This window comes from Musca domestica, unplaced genomic scaffold (genome assembly GCF_030504385.1).
Source record: "Musca domestica strain aabys unplaced genomic scaffold, Musca_domestica.polishedcontigs.V.1.1 4, whole genome shotgun sequence".
Classification (NCBI taxonomy): Eukaryota; Metazoa; Arthropoda; class Insecta; order Diptera; family Muscidae; genus Musca; species Musca domestica.
Genome location: NW_026712328.1, coordinates 24051285 through 24073440, shown reverse-complemented (window position 1 = coordinate 24073440; position 22156 = coordinate 24051285). Strand labels below are relative to the sequence as shown.

The 22156-nt window shown below is 34.2% G+C and overlaps 2 protein-coding genes across 3 annotated transcripts in view; both read left to right on the top strand.

Annotated features, from left to right (window-relative positions):
- Positions 1 to 22156, top strand: part of LOC101901327 (odorant receptor 82a) — a 330365-nt gene that overhangs the window by 95991 nt on the left and 212218 nt on the right. The window lies entirely within an intron of this gene.
- The window catches only part of LOC101889617 (complexin), a 636740-nt gene continuing 615905 nt past the window's right edge, over positions 1322 to 22156 (top strand). The window contains exon 1 of one of the 2 annotated variants that reach the window (XM_059126575.1): positions 1322 to 1976. The gene's annotated coding sequence lies outside the window, so the exon portion shown is untranslated. Of the gene's footprint in view, positions 1977 to 7886; positions 8006 to 22156 lie in introns of those variants that run through there. The other variant, XM_059126576.1, reaches the window with a different exon arrangement.

The window sequence follows — 22156 nt, the reverse complement described above, 5'->3', positions numbered from 1 at the left end:
TGGGGGCTATACCAAAACGTGGACCTACATAGCCCATTTGCAATACCAAAAGTCCTGCAGGCATAATATACATGTTGAAATTTTATCAATCTACTTCATTTCGTTCGGTAGCTAGAGTGATTTCCACAGACGGATAGACGGACAGACGGACGGACATCGCTAAATCGACATAGAATTTTATGCTGATTATACCATACCACCATACTATGGTGAAGAGTATAAAAACCGTGTGAAATATATATGGGAGCTACATATAAATTTTAAGCGGTACCTGATATCCAAATATCATTGTAGTCTAAACCCATTTTAACCAAAGTTGATGTACTTGCTTTCTGGCTGAATACGGTCATATGTGCCGAGACCTATTCTATTTCCACACAATAAAGTTAAAATCGGAGAAAGAGATATATGGGAGATAGAGGTAAATTTATTTTATTTAGACCTTAATATATCAGCTACATTCGGTATTTTTAAGATTTTAAAAGCATTTTTAACGGATTTTAATTTTTAAAAATTTGCCAAAATCGTTCCAAATGGTGTAGGGTATTCAAAAATCGGCCCGGCCGAACTTACAGCTTTTTTACTAGTTTATCATAAATTCATCAAATTTAGCTCCTCAGAAACAATATATAACTTTCTCAAAATGGACCCCCTCCCCAAAAGCAAAGGATATTAAAAATTCAGCTCATTATTTTTTAGCTTACTAATAGTTCAGAGGTTATGTATTTCAGCCTATTTTGCTCTTATCAGCGAGCCGGATTGGCAAACGAAACGAGGAACCAAGTACACGTTTTTTTCACCAGGACTGTGATTTTTTGTCATATCCCTAATGTAGATGTAGGTTAATTTCTTTTTATAAACCCAAACTGCATTGCAAAGAAACATTTGTCCATAGTGTGTTAATACTTTATTCTCTCTGCATCATTGAATGGCTAAATGAGGCAATGCGACCAACCTTTGGCACATGTAACCTTTAAAAGTAGGCAATCTTCTTTCCACGAAGAGCGGGAGAAACTCAAAGAGAATAAACTGAGTGGGACAACAAACGAAGTCACGCGACACACATGACAAATAACGCTTACAAACACAACATTCCCATACACTTACATCAGGTCTATTAAAGCTCTTTATGAAGGTAATAAAGGACGAAGGAGACGACGATAAAATAAAGCAACAAGAAATGTAAGCAAATACATGCTCACCTTTCCACACATCCACATCTATCTATCCATCCATCCGTGTGAACATTGTAAGGACTCACACGAACATTGTGTGTCTGTGGTTGGCGAGAAGAAGAAAACGCACGAAGAGATTTTTATCTAAATTACCCAACGTGTGCACGAAATTAAGGAAGTTTTCAGTGAATTTTCAACATAAGAAGGAAAAAATTAAATTATTAAAAAGTATTTTCTCGAAAAATCAAGCGAAGAAGTCATAAAAACGATAACATTCCAGCTATTGAACACATCGTCTATTCATATTCCTGGATTCCGTGTTGTGCACCACGATTTTCATGTGTGTTTTGAAAACGCGTGAATAACATCCGGTTGTGCGTGTGAATTTTTCTTCGCTGATATCAGTTGAAAATCACCAATAAAAAGTCGAAAATTACCATAAAGTTACCATAAAGCAATACGTGAACGGAGCTTCTTGATTCAATCATTTATATGTATGTCTGTTTGATGTTGTTTCTTTTTTAAGAATTGCCGATAACCAAACAACGATTCCAAGTGCTTTCATTTTCTAGTATTAAAAAGTCCTTTTTAAATCTTCAAAAGTGAAAATCGATGTCGATACAGTTAAGTGAAATCAAAAGAAACGCATTATTCGGCTATATATGAAAAACCACGTATATGGTGTAGAGTATACGCTCATGAATTTTTAATGTCAAATGTAAAATATTGATGTCATACGCCTGAAAATATACAACAGACATTCGACACAAAACATAACAAAAAACCGGATAAATTTCAAAGGTAAACGAAATTGAAGAAACATACTAAACCCAAGGAATAAGAGAGAATAAATTATTTTTGAGATAAACAGAGAGAGATTGAGAGAATGAGTAGGAGAGAATGTAATAAAGGGAAATTGTGTGAGTGTTAGGAAAAAGTGATGCCAACACATCTACAAATTGGTGTTAATTTTAGGCTATTTCAATCTGAGAGGATGACGTGACCTTCGAACGATTAAAAATAAAATTGCAAACATTTAGTGTTTAGTATTATAAAATTAATAAATTCAATTGAAAACAAATCGTACTTTTCAATAAAAATCGTTTCAACTGATATGTATTCTTAATAAAAAATTAAATTCATGCAATGAAAGCAGTGATTTAAATGTAGATGTAGGCTCCGTTTGAATGGCAGACATTTGTTTTTATTATATTTTAAGCAAAATTTTCTACCAGCAATATTAATAAGGATTTCAGAAAAAATCTTAAGCGAATTTCCTTCCTTGTAACAACTTCGAGCATTGAAAAAATCTTCCCAACCAAGTTTTGGAAGTCTAACAAAAGTAAAATGCAGATTTTTAGGTCAATTATTATTACTTTTTAATTTAATTTGGAATCCAGCGATATGTCATTAAACACATTATTTTTAATGGAGTAGTAATACGAAAATAACGATATGACAACTCCATTAAACAAAAATAATGTGTTTTTATATTCATCTTTTTATATTGATAAACACAACAAGCTCTTCCAAACCTTGGAGTGTTAGGTGCTGGGTCCGGCCGACTATATAAACTTATTTACTTTTTTATGTCATATGTTTACTGCCACGTTTACAAGTTGAGTCTAAAATACAAGTTACTCGAACAGAGAAACGTCTCACTAATATACCCTTGAATTAAAAATTATTACAATAACACAGTGCAACACAAAAAAGTCCAGTAGATTAACAAAGTAGACATAAACACTCCCTCATCTAAATTTTTGGAAATTTTCGGATTAAGATTCCTAGGAATCCGTGCATTTTAAGCATAATAATATTTTCCACAGTATTACTGATACCAACACTACGGTTATTTGGTCGGAAATATAAATCCTCAAATGAGTCACCGAAATGGTCTTGTCGGTTTTTTTAAATGTGGTTAAAGCTACATTTAAATTGGATCGTAACAAGTCAAAATATTCAAAAAAAAAAAAAAATATTTTTTTCATAAAATACTACTGTAGCTACCAGAATGTATTAAAAATCTAAATCTACAAAATATCATTTTAGAACAATGGAATAAATCACAAAAATAGTCTTTATCCAATTGCACTGTAAAACACCAAGGAAGAGAAGTCACTGTTTCCATTGATCTTAAAGTTGCAAAACCGCGAACATGTTTTATAATATTTAGTATAATTTTTTTTTATCGAATGGAAAAAATTGAAAAAAAAATACAAGCGTACAAAAGCATTTTGGTGAGAATTTTCCAGAAAAAAGTTATTCGTGATAGAATTCAAGCGTGATAGTGTGATTTCTTTATATTTGGCTGCAAAACCACAAGTTGCTATCGTTAGAGCAATCTAGCATTTAAATGTGAATAAATCTTTTGTTTCTCGTACCATCGCTCGTAACCATGATACTTGTAGGGAAGCCTGACATCAAGGAAGTGTACGGAAGAAAGCACCATCATCAGCAGAAATGGCTCGAAAAATAAAGAAGGTACTTGATCGAAACCCGCCTCGCAGTGGCCGAAAAATGGCTCGTAAGTTAAACATAACGCAATATTTCATTCGCCAAATATTGAAAAGCTTGGGGTAAAGCCATTGAAATTCCAAAAATTCAAGAACTTACACCGCTACAGAAAGAAAATGGACTCAAAAGAGCTAAAGAGTTGCTCCTCGCTTGACCGATAGAGGTGAACTGGTTTTCTCCGAAAACATTCGTTGTCCAGAAGTTAGTAAACAAATAAAATTATCGTGTTTACTTGCCAAAGAGGTCAGCTGAAAATGTGCACCTTCCGTTGGCCACCATAACTCAAGCGCCGGCCATGGTGATGGTATGGGCCATTTTGGCCGCAGACCTTGGACATTCCAACAGGACTCAGCACCATCGCACTCAACACGCGCCACCAAAGAATGGTTACAAAATGAGGTTCCTCGCTCAATTTGCAGCGCACAATGACTACCAAAATCTCCGGATACCAATTCGTTGGAATATTGAGTCTAGAGTATTTTGGAAAGCAAGGTTGGCACTAACAAATACCAAAGTGCCGATCACCTCAAGCAAGCGCTTCACCAGTAATGAATCAAAATAATGCAGAGAAACATTCGGGCAGCGTGTGACGATTTCTTTGGCCGTTTGAAGGCCATAATTCGTGCCAAAGGCGACAAATTCGAACAAATCTAAACATATTCTAACATTTGATGCTATTTACGACATTTTTTGCTTTCATTCAATCAAATTTTAAAAAAATGTAAAAAGTATTGCGTTTGACTTTAAAGCAGTTGTTTATCTTACCCTGTATTCTAATTTTCGTTCTACGTCAAATACTTCTGTCAAAGGAAACAATATTATGGATCAATTTTTATTGTTCATCTCTAAACAAAATATGCACACTAAAAAAATGCAAAATGTTTTCTTTGTAAAAATTATTTTTTATTTTACTAAAATTTATTAGTTTTTTTTTTAAATTTCACTGTATACCAGCCAGTCTGGTTTTTTTAAAAACTTTAGTGGATTAGATAGTATTCGCTTATTATACTATACCCTCAACAGAATTTCGCGTTTTTTTGCCAAAATTTTTTATATCTACCTTCTCCCATTTGTATACCCTCCACCATACTATGGAGGGTATATTAACTTTGTCATTCCGTTTGTAACTCCTCGAAATACTCATGTCAGACCCAACAAAGTATATATATTCTTGATCAGCGTAAAATTCTAAGTCGATTTAGCCATATCCGACTGTCTGTCTGTCTGTTGTAATCAGGCTATCTTTTGAACGAATTGAGATAGAAGGCTAAAATTTTACACACATGGATTTTAGCGACAGTATTAACCGGAATTGTTTAAAATTTGGTATTTGAAGTGCGTAATGAATACTACAGCCTAAGACAGAAAATTGTCTGTGCAGGTCCACGTCTTCGTATAGCCCCCATATAACGTACCTCCCTATATTCGGTATTTTGATGATTTTAGCGACATTATTAAACGAATTAGTTTCAATTTTGGTATTTGAAGTTCGAAATGGATACTGCAGGTCCACGTCTTCGTATAGCCCCCATATAACGGTACCTCCTGATATTCGGTATTTTGATGATTTTAGCGTCATTATTCACCGGAATTGTTTCAAATTACGTATTTAGAGTTCGTAATGGGAACTACAGTTTGTGACAGAAAATTGTGTATGCAGGTCCAGATCTTCGTATAGGCCCAATATATCAGTGCCTTCCTATATTCGGTATTTTGACGAGTTTAGGTACAATACCGAAATTGTTTGAGATGATTGTCGGATGCTACAGCCTGTGACAGAAAATTGTCTATGCAGGTCCATGTCTTCTTATAGCTCCGATAAAACGGCACCTCCCTATATACGACATTTTGATGGTTTTAGCTACATTATTCATCGTTTATTTCATGTTTCGAATTTGAATATGGTAATGGCTTATGACAAACAACACGTCGTAGAGACACCAAAATAATGGCTGTATTCGGTATTTTTAAAGATTTTAACAAAATTTTTAACGGGTTTTTATTTTTTGAAAATTTCCAAATTCGTTCCAAATGGTGGAGGGTATTCAAAGTTCGGCCTGGCCGAACTTACTGCTTTTTTACTTGTTAATTCTTAGTTTTAATTCATAGTCCCTATATTAACCCCGATTTCACTATTTTTCAGTATAGTCATTTTTCCATTAATTCTGGAAATTTTGGTAGTTTTAGTTCCTATTACGCAGAAACGCTAGTAGCAATTATTTATATAGTTCCACATTGTGGTAAATTTTGTGCAGAACTTGTGGCCGTGTCCAATTTAGTAGAAAAAGATTGAGATTAAGATATAGATTCAATATATTTGTTACATCCGATTTCAAATTAAGCTGTTCTAAAGACATAATATTCAATCAATAACAAAAATAGTAGTTATGATTTATTTCATACAAATCCCCAATATATAGTTTTATTTGTTACGATGAAATGTTTGTTATGATGAAATTTTGCACAAATCATTTGTTTGGCCCAAGGACGAACCCTATTTAAATTGGAGATAATCGGTCAAAATTTAGATATAGCTCCCATATATATCTTCGTCCGATTTGCCTTTTATTGTGCATCAAACGTGTAATATCAGTCCGAGTAGTATGGAATTTTTCGCGTACGATCAGATTGGACCTAAAAATAAGTATGCCAAATTTGATCGAAATCGGTTCAGATATAGCTATAGCTCCCATATATATTGTTTATCCGATTTGTTATTTTTGTCCTCCGCACCGTAATATGCACTCTGTAACAACAAAATTCGGGGAAATATATCAAATACAGCTCAGAAATACATTTGCTAAATTTTATCGAGATCGGTTCAGATTTGGATATAGCTCCCATATATAACTTCGCCCGATTTACCTTTGATTGTGCACCAAACGTCTAATATTTGCCCAAATGGGATGAAATTTGGCACTCACGACCGAATTGGGAAGCTAGTATGTCAAATTTGGTGAAGATCGGTTCAGATATAGCTATAGCTCCCATATATACTGTTCATCCGATTTGTCATATTTCTTACCCACAGCCGTAATATGCACTCCGTAACAACGATATTCAGGGAAATATATCAAATACAGCTCAGAAATATCTTTGCCAAATTTTATCGAGATCGGTTCAGATTTGGATTTAGCTCCCATATATATCTTTATCTGATTTAGAATTAATTTTGCACCAAATGGGCAATACAAGTCCGAAATTAAAAGATACAAATGCTTCGGAATATTTAGTCCTTTGAACTTTAAATTATAATAATAATCATAGCGTGTATGATAAAACATAAAAACTTTTAATTGTTACGTGGAGCTCTACTAAATTAGCAAAGTGGTGTAGGGTATCATAAAGTCGGCCCCGCCCGACTTTAAGACTTTCTTTACTGATTTTTTTTTTTTTTTTTTTTTTTTTGAAAATTGCCAATTTCTTTCAAAATGGTTGTGGGTATTCAAAGTTCGGCCCGGCTGAACTTACATCTTTTTTACTTGTTAATAATAAGAACGTTCATATTATATAGACGCTTATTATCTATATTTATAAATAAGGTTGGATAAAGCCCGATAGAAATAAAATTCCTTGACATGAAAAACCTCTAATATTTCAATGTGCATAAAACCACTTCAAAACAAAGAAAAAACGCTACGTCTACAGCTCCCTTACTTCAACACGTTTTCATTAAAAACTTTGAAGCTTCGAAATGGCGTAAGCTTTCGCTAAAGCTCTTGACCTACGCTAAGCCAGATAATGAAACTCTCTCCCACGGAAAAACACCCTTTTCTCCATGCACTGAAAGGTTATTGACAGAAAAAAGAAAACTTTGACTGGTACTGGTTTTTCTCAATTTCCTTTTGTGCTCAACGTGTGTGGACAAATGGAGTGTTAAAACAGAAGGCAAAAGAATAACAAATAAAAGGATTTGTAAAAGTGTTTACAAGAAATTTTCCTGAAAACAAAAGCCGACAAATTTTCGTGGCTAAGAAAAAAATCATTGAAAATCTGCCGAAAACAAAGTATTGATTAAAATAGTCGTACAAGTGTTATATAAAATAGTTGTTTTAATCGAAAGTAAAGACAACTTTGAAGAAAATACCCATGATTTTATTTCGTAAATCATACATATCAGTGTCTGTGAGTGGATTAGGGTTTTTGGTAGTGTAAGTTCTGTGAAAAAAAAAAAAATAAAAAAACAAATAAGATTAAGCATTATGATATAGGAAACTTAACTATAAACCTTGTATTTCCACAAATAAATCTAAACTTTTATATCTGGTTTCAAATAAACTAGTTCCCAGAGCCTTCATACTCGCAAATTACCAGTAAGTAAAATATTCATAATATGTACATTGTTGTATTTGTCTAACCACGACAGTACGGCTGTGTGTTTGTCGCTTAAACAACTATTATTTCCGTGTGAACCGGTATTTTTAGCCACAGTTTATACCATAACTACACATTGTTGTAATGTCGCTGAGAATGATTGAGTGTAAGCCAACTATATTAGATGGGTTAAATAGGGGAAGTATAGCCAAGTAAGACATGTAGGTTTATAAAAAGTATTGTTTCACGATAGGAGAGTTCTTGAGATTCTATTTTATTTTCTATTTTTATTGATTCTCAATTAATATTCCTTTCTTTATATATATTTTTTTAACAATTCCATGTTTATACTAAATTGGAACTTTGAGCAATAAAACACAATTATAAATTGTGGGAGAATCAGTTGTTCTAACACAATATTTAATGGTTTGTTTATACCAACAGCCATATGGGTATACAGAGTGAGATAAAAAAAACTGCAACAAAGTCAAACGCCATAATTTTTACATTTTTTTTTTTTTTGTTTTATTGAATGAAAGCAAAAAATGTCGGAAATAGAATCAAATTTTAGAATAAGTTTAGATTTTATCGAAAAGGTCACATTTGGCACGAATTATGGCCTTCAAACGGCCAATGAAACCGTCACACGCTGCCCAAATGTTTCTCTGCGGTATTTTGGCCCACTCCCGGCGAAGCGCTTGCTTGAGGTGATTGACACGTTGGTATTTTTTAGTGCCAACCTTGCTTTCCAAAATACTCCAGACACAATAGTCCAACGGATTGGTATCTGGAGGTTTTGGTGGCCATTGTGCGCTGGAAATGAAGCGAGGTACCTTATTTTGTAACTATGTTTGGGTGGCGCGTGCTGAGTGCGATGGTGCTGAGTCCTGTTGGAATGTCCAATGTCTGCGGCCAAAATGTTTGCGTGCCCAAGGCTTTAATACACCCTCTAAAATATTTTCGCGATAATATTCGGCATTTATTCTGATGCATCATTCGGTTAATAGGAGCGGAAAGCGACCATCCGCTGTTGTAGCGGCCCACACCATCACAGGTGCACATTTTCAGTTGACCTCTTTGGCAAGTAACCACGATCATTTTGTTTGGGCAACGAATGTTTTCTCATCGGAGAAAATCAAATTTGCCAGGTCACCACTTTCGGCCAAGCGAAGCAACTCTTAAGCTTTTTTGAGTCTATTTTATTTTTGTTGCGGTGTAAGTTCTTGCATTTTTGGGAATTTCAATTTTACCCCGAGCTCATTTTTCAATATTAGCCAAATGGAATATTGCGGATTTCGATCAAGTCGCTTCTTCACTTTTCGAATTAATTCTGCTGATTTTGCTGTTTCTTCCGTCCACTTCCTTAACGTCGGACTACGCTACCAGTATCACGGTAACGAACTATGGTACGAGCCACAAAAGATTTATTCACACGAAAATACTGAAGTGCTCTTACGATATCCACTTGTGGTTTTCCAGCCAATTATATAGAAATCACACTATAGGAACATCATTACGAACTTCAAATAAGAAATTTGAAATAATCTCGGTGAATAATTTGACTAAAATCATCGAAATACCGAATACAGGGAGGTGTCGATATATGGGGGATATACGAAAACCTGGACTCACATAGACAGACTACCCGTTACGAACTGCAAACGAAATTTGAAACAATTTCGGTGAATAATGTCGCTATAATCAGCGAATTACCGAATATAGGTAGGTATCGTTATATGGGGCCCATACGAAGATGTGGGCCTGCATAGAAATATTTCTGTTATACCTTGCACTACCCGTTAAGAACTTCAAATACGAAATTTGAAACAATTTCGGTGAATAATGTCGCTATAATCACAAAAATATAGAGAGGTACCGTTATATGGGGAATATAGAGAGGTACCGTTATATGGGGGCTATACGAAAACATTGCTACGCAGATTTCTTTCACAAGCTGTAGTACCTGTTACGAAGTGCAAGTGCGAATTTTGAAACAATTCCTGTGAATAACGTCGCTTAAATCATCAAAATTTCGAATATAGGGAGTTACCGTTATATGGGCGCTACACCAAAACGTGGACTTATATAGCCCATTTTCAATACCAAAAGTCCTGCAGAACAAACTCACATCTGAGTGGGATTTTATCAACCTACTTCAATTCGTTGGGCAGCTAGAGTGATTTCCACAGACGGAGGGACAGACCGACATACATCACCGCAGAATTTTATGCTGTTCAAAAATATATATAGTTTTTGGGTTCTATAAGAGTTTAACTAAATGGAAAGATTTTGTTGAATATCCAATTTGGGCATAATTATATTTATTAAAATTGGATTAAGATATATGTGAAAACTATATTCAAATCTGAACCGATATCGATAACATTTTCCAGATATCTGGTACCAAAATAACAAATCGAATGAACATTATCTTATCTATCTTACCCGATTTACCTATTTCTTAAATTTGATATATTTGTGCCAATTTCCATCCAATTTGTATATGATCCCATTAAGACTAGAAACAAGTCTGTGAGATCACCTGAACCCATTCATACCTCCTGTGATAGATCATTGCCACATCGTACTTCATGTTCGGTGTTATGATTAGGGACTAGCCAGGGGAATAGGTATGTAAAGTTTTTAATGGGTTCTGTCTTCTGTGGCGGAAAGTTGTTGTAATGGGCTAATTATTTATTTTATTACTTATAAGGCGGTACCCCCAAATAGCTGATATTCTTGCGATTTTAGCCGTATTTCTATTATACCCTTCACCTTCAAAGGGGGGTATATTAACTTTGTCACTCCGCTTGTAACATCTCTAACATCAGCACAGAGCTCTAGGTCGATTTAACGATGTACCTCTGTTTGTTCGTCTGTTGAAATCACGATACAGCCCACATTATTCGACATAGATCTTCAAAATTCGGTTCAATAAGTTGTATTGTGTTTAGGATGGTTGGTATTGAAAATGTGATATATCGGTCCACGATTTCATATAGTCCCCATATAACGGTGCCTCCTGATAATCGGAGCTTTGATGGTTTTATATACATTTTTTACGAATTTTTCCAAAATTTGGTATTTGTTGTTCGAAATGGGTTCTAGCTCTTATGGCGAAACATTGTGCATATAAGTTCACGATTTGTATAGTACCCATATAAGGGTACCTTTCGATATGATTTTCGCCACAATTTTTACGGATTTGTCTAAAAAATTATATTTGTAGCTTGTAAAGCGTTCCTGCTCCGGTGGCATTTGTAGTTCGAAATGGGTTCTAGCTCTTGTGGCGGAACATTGTGCATATAGGTGCACGGTTTGTATAGTACCCACATAAGGGTACCTCTCGATATGATTTTCGCCACATTTTTTACGGATTTGTCTATAAAATGATATTTGTAGCTCGTAAAGCGTTCCTGCTCCGGTGGCGGAATTTAGCTTTTGATTGCTTGATATTTCCAAAAAAAAAGTATTCAAAATATTTCTATCGACGTACAAAGATGGCATAAATTCTCATATCTTTAATAATTCTAAAAATACTTCTTTTTTCAAATAGGAAAATTGATTAAAGTTAATGATACTAACAATGCTCAAATTTACTCCCTCTCTTATTTATAACTTTAGCAATTGTTAACACGTGTTCCTTTGTGTGTGTGTCAGGATCTGCCTTTTATCGTTGTTATGGCAACAAACGTATATTTTTCTTAACTATCAAATCGAAATCACCCGAAATAGAAGCATAAGGGGCTCCTTGTAGGCATATCAATTACAACTCTTCATAACGTTTACACTGCCGCATTGGAATAACCGATGGCAATGTTCGTGACATTTGTGCGTAATTTATGGCCACTCTATTATTTCCAGAGTAGCGTGCATTCCATACTGTATTTAATGGCTCTATTAATATTCAATCAATTTGTTGGCAGGATGACTGACTGACAAACGTTTGTTTGTTTCCTGTTTTTTGTTTTGGGCGAAGGGTGGTACACCATCGTACTGCTGTTTTTGTTCCTTTGCGTATTGAGCCCTTAGTCTCGGCATATATTGTTAAACACTTTTTTCTAAACATTTTCAATTATCTTGCAGCTGTTGTACAGTAATTGATGGCAATAAAGTCCACAGCTGATGTATTGTTTTTTCGAATAAAAATAACATGTCAGCGACGTTTTGAAATTTTCGATTGATTTTGAGAATACAGGAAAGTTTCATTGCGAAAACCACAGAAGAATTTATTTAAGCCCGTCTCATGCAAAAAAATTTTGAGATAAGTCTCCGTTACATATTATTTCGAATTCGATGAAAATATGTTAACACAAAATTTCTATATTTGACCATCTTTTTTGTGACCTATAATTATACGTCAATAAAATGGGTGTTTGCATAGTACAATAAAATCAAGGTAGGGCACTGAAATAAATCGATTTAAATTTTTTTATTTGTCTGGCTCAACATGTTTTTATCAAAATGCCTATTACAAGTATGTATGGACAAAAAGTACACTTTTTGTAGCGAAATAAATCTTTAGAGAAATATAGAACATAATTTTGAAAAGAATTATAGACCTTTTCTTCAATTTTTGCGTTTTTTGTTCAACATTCAAAATCAATGCAACAAGTTGTTTTTTATTTGACAATAAACAACTTTTTGCATTTGTTTTGCTAGCAATTCTGATATTAGAACCCACACAGGTAAGCCTCTTTACTTGCAAAATTTTACAATTTAGCCTACCATTGTACCATGGGTATATGTAGCCTTGCATTTCTCGTATATTGTAAAAAATAAATATATTTCATGTATTTCCCAGTGATTTTAACACCAACAAGTGAAAAATACCGGACCGGGCAAAACTTTGAATACCCTCCACCATTTGGAACGAATTTTGTAATTTTCAAAAAAAAAAAAAAAAAAAAATCCGTTAAGAATTCGGTTAAAATCATAAAAATACCGAATGCAGCCGTTATATTAGGGTCTATACGACGACATGGACCTGCATAGGCAACTGTTGACATAAGCCATTACAATATTCAAATGCGAAACTTTAAAAGAGAAACAGTGAATAATGTAGCTTAAATCATCAAAATACCAAATATGGTCCGGCATAGGCAACTTTTGACATAAGCCATTACAATATTCAAATGCGAAACTTTAAAAGAGAAACAGTGAATAATGTAGCTAAAATCATCAAAATACCAAATATAGGGAGGTGCCATTGTAGAGGGATATACCAAAACGTGGATCTACACAGACATTTTTCTGTCATAGGCTATAGTATCCATTACGAACTTCAAATACCAAATTTGAAATAATTGCAGTGAATGATGTCGCAAAAATCATCAAAATACGGAATTTTGGGAAGGTACAGTTATATGGGAGCTATACGAAGACGTGGATCTGCACAGTCAATTTTCTGTCATAGACTGTAGTATCCACTGCGAACTTCAAATACCAAATTTGAAACATTTCCGGTGAATAATGTCGCATAAATCACCAAAATACCGAAAATAGCGAGCTATAACATAACGGGGAACTACATAGCCCATTTTGAACCTCAAAAGTCCTGCAGACATAATATACATTTGAGTAAAATTTTATGAACCTACTTCATTTCGTTCGGAAGCTAGAGCGACGTACAGGCGGACGGACATCGCTACATCGACATAGATTAAGAATAGATGTACTTTGTGGGGTCTAAAATGTATATTTCGAGGTGTTACAAACGGAATGACAAACTTAATATACACTCCATTCTATGGTGTAGGGTATAAAATGCACAATTCTAGCTCTTTCTGAGCTCAATATATAAAATTTAGTACTTTTGGTAAACGTTATAGTACGTATTGGGAAATCGACCTACTTATATAAAAGAAATATAGACATTCAAAGGGATCCCAATAAAAACATTTATATTTTCAGTTCTGTTCTTACACTCCCTACCGAATTTAGTGCTTCCAGCTCACCCAAATCCAAATTGGCCCAAATTTAGTAATATTTAGTACACAGAAGTTGGAATTTCCAAAGCTTCCTACATACCTCAATCCTACACTCCCAGAGTAATCCTAATTCCAAATTTCTGGATTCCAATCCGATCGGTTCGCCTAAATACAAATTTTACCAAATTCAGTACCAAGTTGTACAAATAAGTACTAATTTCCAATTATTTTTCATTCCATTTAATCTAAAATATATCTGTCGGTTTTTATTAATGTTCCATGTATATGTCCAATTCAATTTCAAACTGATCAGCTCTTAATATTTAATAGACCGCGGCGAAGTATTATATTTCATATTTGATGTCATATATAATCAAAACCTCAAGTAAGGTATTTTAATGTTAAGTTACCGTTAGATATAGATATCTGCGAAATATGTTCAGCTTCGATCCCTCTGATAAATGTTTAGGGTATCAACTGTATGATCGCCTGCCTTGGATTTGAAATGAAAACTTTCGAAGGTGTTCTCGATGTAATGTACAAGAACACAGGTTCCCGGCTAGCACTACATTTTTGCCGAATACTTACATTTACTTACTTACATTTTTGAGGAATATTATAGAAAGGGAAATAGTTTATCAATCTTCTTTATACAAAAAAAAAAAAAAAAAAAAAAAACAATGAACCAATTTTTTACGTTCCTCGTTTACATCTTGACCCCTCATCCATACATACATTTAAACTATGTATGTGCCATAGAAAACACTGTGAACATGTATGAGCAAAAGATGTATGAACCGAAACTTTATCTATTAAGTTTGACCCCTTTTTTGGGAGGATGTAATATTTGCTTTTCAATTTGTTCTTTATTGAACGTGATATATGATTTGGGATTTATGTGACTTTATGAGCATCATCAGAAAAAGAACTTTTGCTTTGCTTTTCATTTTTGTACTAAAATAGTTTTGTTGTTATTTTTGCTGATTTTATTGTTATCTTCTACAAATGTTGCAGCAAAAGAGAACATTATTGTATTAAGAAATGTTATTTGGGTGAAATGATGTCATTTATGAAATTAGGTTATTTAGTTTGAGCAAATTTAAGTAAATTTACAAAACTACATATTAGGAATATGATAAATTTGATTTTAAAAATTTGGAAAAAAATATTTATTGAATAATATGTAGGGAGTACAAAGTCGTCCATATATTGAGTTCATAATTGAGAATATCTGATAATATGTCGCCTTTTAACTAACTTGAAAGTTAATTATAAGAATATATATGGAGATTAATATATAATAACTAAAATTATATCGTATCGAAAATTTTATTTTTTGCAATTCATTGAAATTCCAAATTTCGGTCAATTGGAATAAGAATGTAAGCCAACATTTTAAAAACAACTAATATAAATAATTAATTAATTGTGAAACTAAAAAACAAAGCTTAGTTAGTTAGTCAATTTAAAAATGTACGATGAATCGCACATTCTCTAACGGATATTCACTTAAGACAGAGTGGGATTGTCTTACGTTCATAAAGGACAATATAAAACAAGTAAGCAAAGGTTACAGTCGAGCAGGGCCGACCGTTGAATACCCTGCAACACTATAATAAAGCATACAGTTTATACAGGCGAGATACTCGAAAGAACTCTACAAGATATTGTGACAAATAATAAAAGAAAACCATCATGTTTCGTTCTCTAATTTTCGAATAATAGCAACTTAAACGAACCAATATTTCCCAAAGACCTATAATCTCTCAGAAGTGGCAAAAGATTAACATTTATTATTGGTTTTTGACTGAAACGCATCTATATAATATACAGACATTTGACTATATTCTTCAACGAAATCAGCGTTAACGAAATAGTCAGAAGTGCGTCTTTCCTGTATTTGTGAATTCTCCAAAAAGTCGCTGGAATGGACATTTTCGTATTTAGTCTACAAAAGTTGACAAACTATTTCACACATTGGATATTTTTGTATGGCCATTCGAAACTGCTTGGCTTTTGCAATGTGCGGTAACCCCCATTCAAATATGTATGAGTATCGGGCGATAATTACGACATGCTGACAATTTTGCAGTTTTTTGGTTCATTTCGACCCCTAAATATATAGCGATCACCTCCAAAAAGAGTAGGCCACTATTCTGACCCTCATATTATCCCCATGCAAAATTTCGTAAGGATCCGGCCATAAATGCGATCTGTATATGATATCCTAACTACTTAGTTTTGTTAGCTGTAAAAATATTACCAAATGTTTAATTCAAAATGAAAATATGCCAAAAATATGACAAATTTGAAAAAATATGACAAAATGTTACAAAACCAATATTTTCATCTTTAGAAAAAAATTTTTATGCGATTTTTTTAGACGTTTTTTCTGTCCTGCCAAGAGGCCATTCTGAATTAATGAGAACTGTCGAAATCAGTTCAGCCGTTCTCGACATATAAGAGATCTTTCAAGCATATCTTCTTTGATAGACATATATATCGCACATATTTTGCTATATATCCGATTTGTTGGATGTTAACATCAATGTAAAGATCAGAAGTAACCTTGTCATGACTTTGTGATTTCGCCGGGATTTAAAAAACTCATGGTTTAATGAAAAATTTTAAATTTTTTCAACACAAAAGATATGGTCAATTTTACCCGCTAAATATTATCCGATGACCACCCAAACTGGTAAGCTTCTTCCCCGCCCTAAACTCTAGCTACATGCGAAATTCCTCATCGATTGGTCTATAATTGCGACCTGTATAGCTACTGCAAAATCCGACATTTTTTCAGTATTTGGTCCATTTAAACCCCTAAACATTTGGCGATCATCTCAAAAAGAAAAAGGCTATTCTGACCCTAACCCCACCTTCGTGCAAAATTTCGTAAGGATCGGATCATAATTGCGACCTGTAGCGTGATCATTTTTCTCATTTTTCTCATTTTTCAATATTTGTCGAATAGAATATTGCGATATGTTCAGCTCACGAGTAATTTTTCGGCCACTGCGTCGCGGCTTTCGATCAAGTCTCTTCTTTACTTTTCGAACCATTTCTGCTGATGTTACTGTTTTCTTCCATCCACTTCCTTGACGTTGGGCTACTCTACCAGTATCGCTGTAACGAGCCAAGACACAACATATTACTTCACATTTAAAAGCTGGAGTGCTCTAACGATAGCCACTTGTGGTTTTCCAGACATATATATAAAGAAGTCACACTATCACGCTTGAATTCCATCACGAATAACTTTTTTCTGGAAAATTCTCACCAAAATGCTTTTGTACGCTTGTAAACAATATAATGAGCTGTCACTGAAATAACTTTAACAGCTGTCGGACGAGTGGCTTAGAAATGACAGTAGTCTGAAATTAGTTGCAGTTTTTTTATCTCACCCTGTGTATGTGGGACCTATAGCTATATCTGAACCGATTTTCTTCAAATTTGATGTGCTTGCTTCTGGTGTGAATTCGGTCGTATGTGCCAAAATTCATTTGGACTGATATTTGCAATTTGATGCACAATTAACCCGAAATCGGTTAAAGATATATATAGAAGCTACATCTAAATTTGAACCGATTGTCGACAATTTCGGATAATAAATGTTTACAAAAATACATGAACAGACCGACGGACGAACGGACTGATGTGCATAAATTAACTCAAAAGGTGATTCTTTGAAGATCCTCAAAAGTAAATGTGGGTCTATCTCGCTTCCTTCTCCATTTCAAACAACTGCACAAAGACACAATACCCTTACCACTATGTGTTGTAGGGTATAAAAACAATGAATTAGTTTTATTGTCGGAGTCATAGCTAATCTTGGAAACATGTATATTGGATAGTTATCCAATTCTGAGCCGACCCCTTAAAAAAATATGAACTAGAAACCATTCTGTCAAGAATCTATTATATATAAGATAAGATAAGAAATGGCTTGAGGTATATTTCAGACGGGACACGACATTTGGGGCCATTTTTACACAATATACACGATATCATTAGACGGACATCTTTTACGTAAAGGGCTTTTTATCGAATATATTCCATTATATCAGAATTCTTGATTTAAACACAGAATTATGCGATTTATTTCACACTTCCAAGAGTCATCAAAAACAAAAATATCTTGACACTACTATCCACGCTTCTTGTAACTTCTCTAAAATTTTTACTACTTTTATTTATTTTGAAAATGACGTGACAATTCTACGTCGTGACAATGAAAAGAAACTTAAATAGAAACTAAATTGATGCAAGACATTTGCAGTTTACAATGGCTGCGCCCCAAAGACAATTCTCTGTCAAAAGTTGTACTGTTTTTTTTCTTCTGTTTCTAATTTGCTGTCATGTTTTCAACGTTTCTTTGTCTTTCGAAGCAAAACTTCCTTTTAATTAATTTAACATTTAAATGTTCATTGTTATTCAATCTCACGTACGTACGTGGGTCCAAATCATGTTAATTTTTTCACTTTAATTTTCAATGTGAACTGCTATGACACTTTTGAGATTGTTTTCAAAATAGGGGGCCATCTCGAAATAATACAAATCAAGTAACACACACACACATACACCTTTAGAAATGGCACATGCATATTTCAACAACAACAATGGAAAACGAACTGTGATTGTCCTTATTCGTTAGGCCAGTACATCCTTATTCATGTATTCTGATGTGAAGATACGTACGTCCACACGTAAACGCTCCAAAAAGTTGGACAAAAGTATCTAAACAATGTTGGTATGTATGTACAAGTATACTAGTTCAATTGTACATAAGTATGTGTATATGGGCACATATACGTACATATGCACATATGTAAATACAATGGCTACTCATCTTCATGTATATCTGTGCAAATATGTGCTCCCAATGACATTGACTGAGTACGAGATTTCCGTTTCAATTCCATGTTACTGCAGTTGTGGTTTTGACATGTAAAACAACATTTTTTTGATGCGAACAATTTTAAAAGTTTCGCACAACATCAGCACTGATATATCACTTGAAAAACAATGTTTCTTCAAAATTTTTTAAAAGGGTAGGTAAATTTTTCATGTGATTCTGACATTTAAAGTTTTGGGGAATTTCAGTTAGATAACATAAAATTGTGTTGAAAATGCTAAATTTGGGAGGATATCATATCCTCATTTTCTTATATCTTCGCTGGTTTCCAATTAAGTTATTGAATTGCATTTATAATTTTAAGTGCATGTCCCTAATTGGAATATGTTTCATTCAGAAACTGAGAAGCAGACTGTAAAATTTAGTTACCTATTAAGGTAAGGACATTTTACATTGATGACAACTAACCAAATATCATATAAAGAAACCTAAAAAAAGTATTGAAATATGTTACCCACATTCAAGCATTTAAAGAATTCTCCGCAAATCTATTATTTATCGTTTAAAACCGCATGTCAGAAGGTTTATGTTAGCACGATGCTACGCTATGTATCTCCAATTTCAATGAAATAAACCAAATTATATGAAGTCGCTTTAGATTTGGATGTAGCTCAAATATATATATTTTTGGCAGACGTTAGGTATTTTAAGCACCAACTTGGTATGAATATCCGATTCAAATAATATAATAAAAGAATTCGGTACAAAAATAAATAAATCCAATTATATTGATATCGGTTCAGATTTGGATATATATTTTCGTCCCACTTCATGTAATGGATGAAACAAAAACGTTATGTATTTTCAATTTCAATGAAATGTGCAAGTCGTAACGGAATATGGCGCAATAATTTATTCATCAAATTATATTGAAATCGGTTAAGGTATGGGAGAAGCTCTCATATATACAGCGTGAGATAAAAAACTGCAACAAAGTCAAACGCCATAATTTTTATACCCTCAACCTTGGAAAGGAGGGTATATTAACTTTGTCATTCCGTTTGTAACATCATTAAATATTCGTCGTAGATCCAATAAAGTATATATATTCATAATCAGCATAAAATTCGAAGTCGATTTAACGATGTCCGTCTGTCTGTCCGGCTGTCAGTCTGTCTGCCTGTCCGTCTGTCTGTTGAAATCACGATACAGCCCACATTATTTGACGTAGAGTGCAAAAATTTAGCAAAGCAATTTGCATTGTGTCTAGGATGGTTGATATTGAAAATGAGATATATCGGTCCATGTTTTGGTATAGTCCCCATATAACGGTACCTCCCGATATCCGGTATTTTGATGATTTATGCCACATTTTTTCACGGATTTGTCTAAAAATTGGTATTTGTTGGTCATAATAGGTTCCAGCTCCGGTGGCGAAACATGTATGGGTTCACGATTTGTTATAGCCCCCATATAACGGTACCTCCCGATATTCGGTATTTTGATGATTTTTACCACATTTTTCACGAATTTCTATGAAAATTAGTAGTTGTAAGTCGTGTAGCGAATCTTTGTAAATATAAGTCCATGTTTTGGTATAGTCCCCATGCATTTGTCTGAAAATTGGTATTTGTTGATTTTAATGGGTTCTAGCTCTTTTGGCAAAACACTGTATATATAGGTCCACTTTTTTTGTATAGCCCCATATAGCTGTATTTCCCGATGATTTTTGGCACATTTTACCTCGAGTATGTCTAAAAATTGGTAAATGTGGGTCATAATAAGCATAATGGAATGTTTCCTTTACCTCAAGGTGGGGGGTATTAGAAGTTTGGCCGGCCGAACTTAATGTTTTTTTACTTGTTACAATATATCCATAGTATGGAGGGTATATTTAGATTGTCATTCCGTTTGTAACACCTCGAAATATACATTTTAGACCCCACAAAGTATATATATTCTTGACCAACATAAAATTCTATGTCGATTTATCAATGTCGGTCTACCCGTCTGTTCGTCTGTGAAAATCACTCTAGCTCCCGAACGAAATGAAGTAGGTTGATAAAATTTTACTCAAATGTGTATTATGTCTGCAGGACTTTTGGTATTGAAAATGGGTCATGTAGATCTACGTCTTCGTGTGGTCCCCATATAACGGTACCTCCCGATATTGGGTATTTTGATGATTTTAGAGACATTATTTACCGGAACTATTTCAAATTTAGTACTTGAAGTTCGTAATGAATACTACAGCCTATAACAGAAAATACTTCATGCAGGTCCACGTCTTCGTATAGCCCCCATATAACGGTACCCCCCGATATTCGGTATTTTGATGATTTCAGCGACATTATTTACCGGAATTGTTTCAACTTTCGCATTTGAAGTTTCATAATGGATAGTACAGCCTATGACAGAAAATTGTCTGTGCAGGTTTACGTTTTATAACACCCATGGTTCCTCCCTATATTCGGTATTTTGATGATTTTAGCTAAATTATAAACAGATTTTTTTCAAGATTCGCATTTGAATATTGTTATAGCGTGTCGTCGTAAGAACGCTAATTTACTGCTACATTCGGTATTTTTAAGATTTTAACAGAATTTATAAAAGATTTTATTTTTTTGAAAATTGTTAAATTTGTACCAAATGGTGGAGGGTATCCAAGGTTCGGCCCGGCCGAACTTATAGCTTTTTTACTTGTTTTAATTTGGAATGAAAATTGAGAGCAAAAAATTTCGGAAATAGCATCAGATTATAGAATAAGTTTAGATTTGTTGGAATTGGTCACATTTGGCACGAATTATGGCGTTCGAACGTTCAATGAAACCGTCACACGCTGTCCGAATGTTGCCCTGCTGCCATTCCCAGCAAAGCGCTTGCTTAAGGTGATCGACACTTTAGTGCCAACCATTCTTGGTTGGCACATGCTGTGTGCGATGGTGCGTAGTCCTGTTGGAATGTCAAAGATCTGCTTCGAAAATGTTTGCATGTCCAAGGCTTTAACACACCCTCCTGAATATTTTCGCTATTATATTCGACATTTATTCTGATGCCACGGTCGATTAATACGAGCGGAGAGCGACCATCGGTTGTTATGACGTCCCACACCATCACCATAGCCGGCGCTTGAGTTCTGCTGGCCAACCGAAGCTGACATCTTTGGCAAGTAAACACGATCATTTTGTTTGCTTACAAACTGCTGGACAACGAATGTTTTTCATCGGAGAAAACCAAATTCGGCAGCTCACCACTTTCGGCCAAGCAAAGCAACTCTTTAGCTCATTTGAGATTATTTTCTTTATGTTGCGACCGAATTCAGTCTAAAAGCATATAGACCAAATTTGGAGAAAATCGGTACAGAT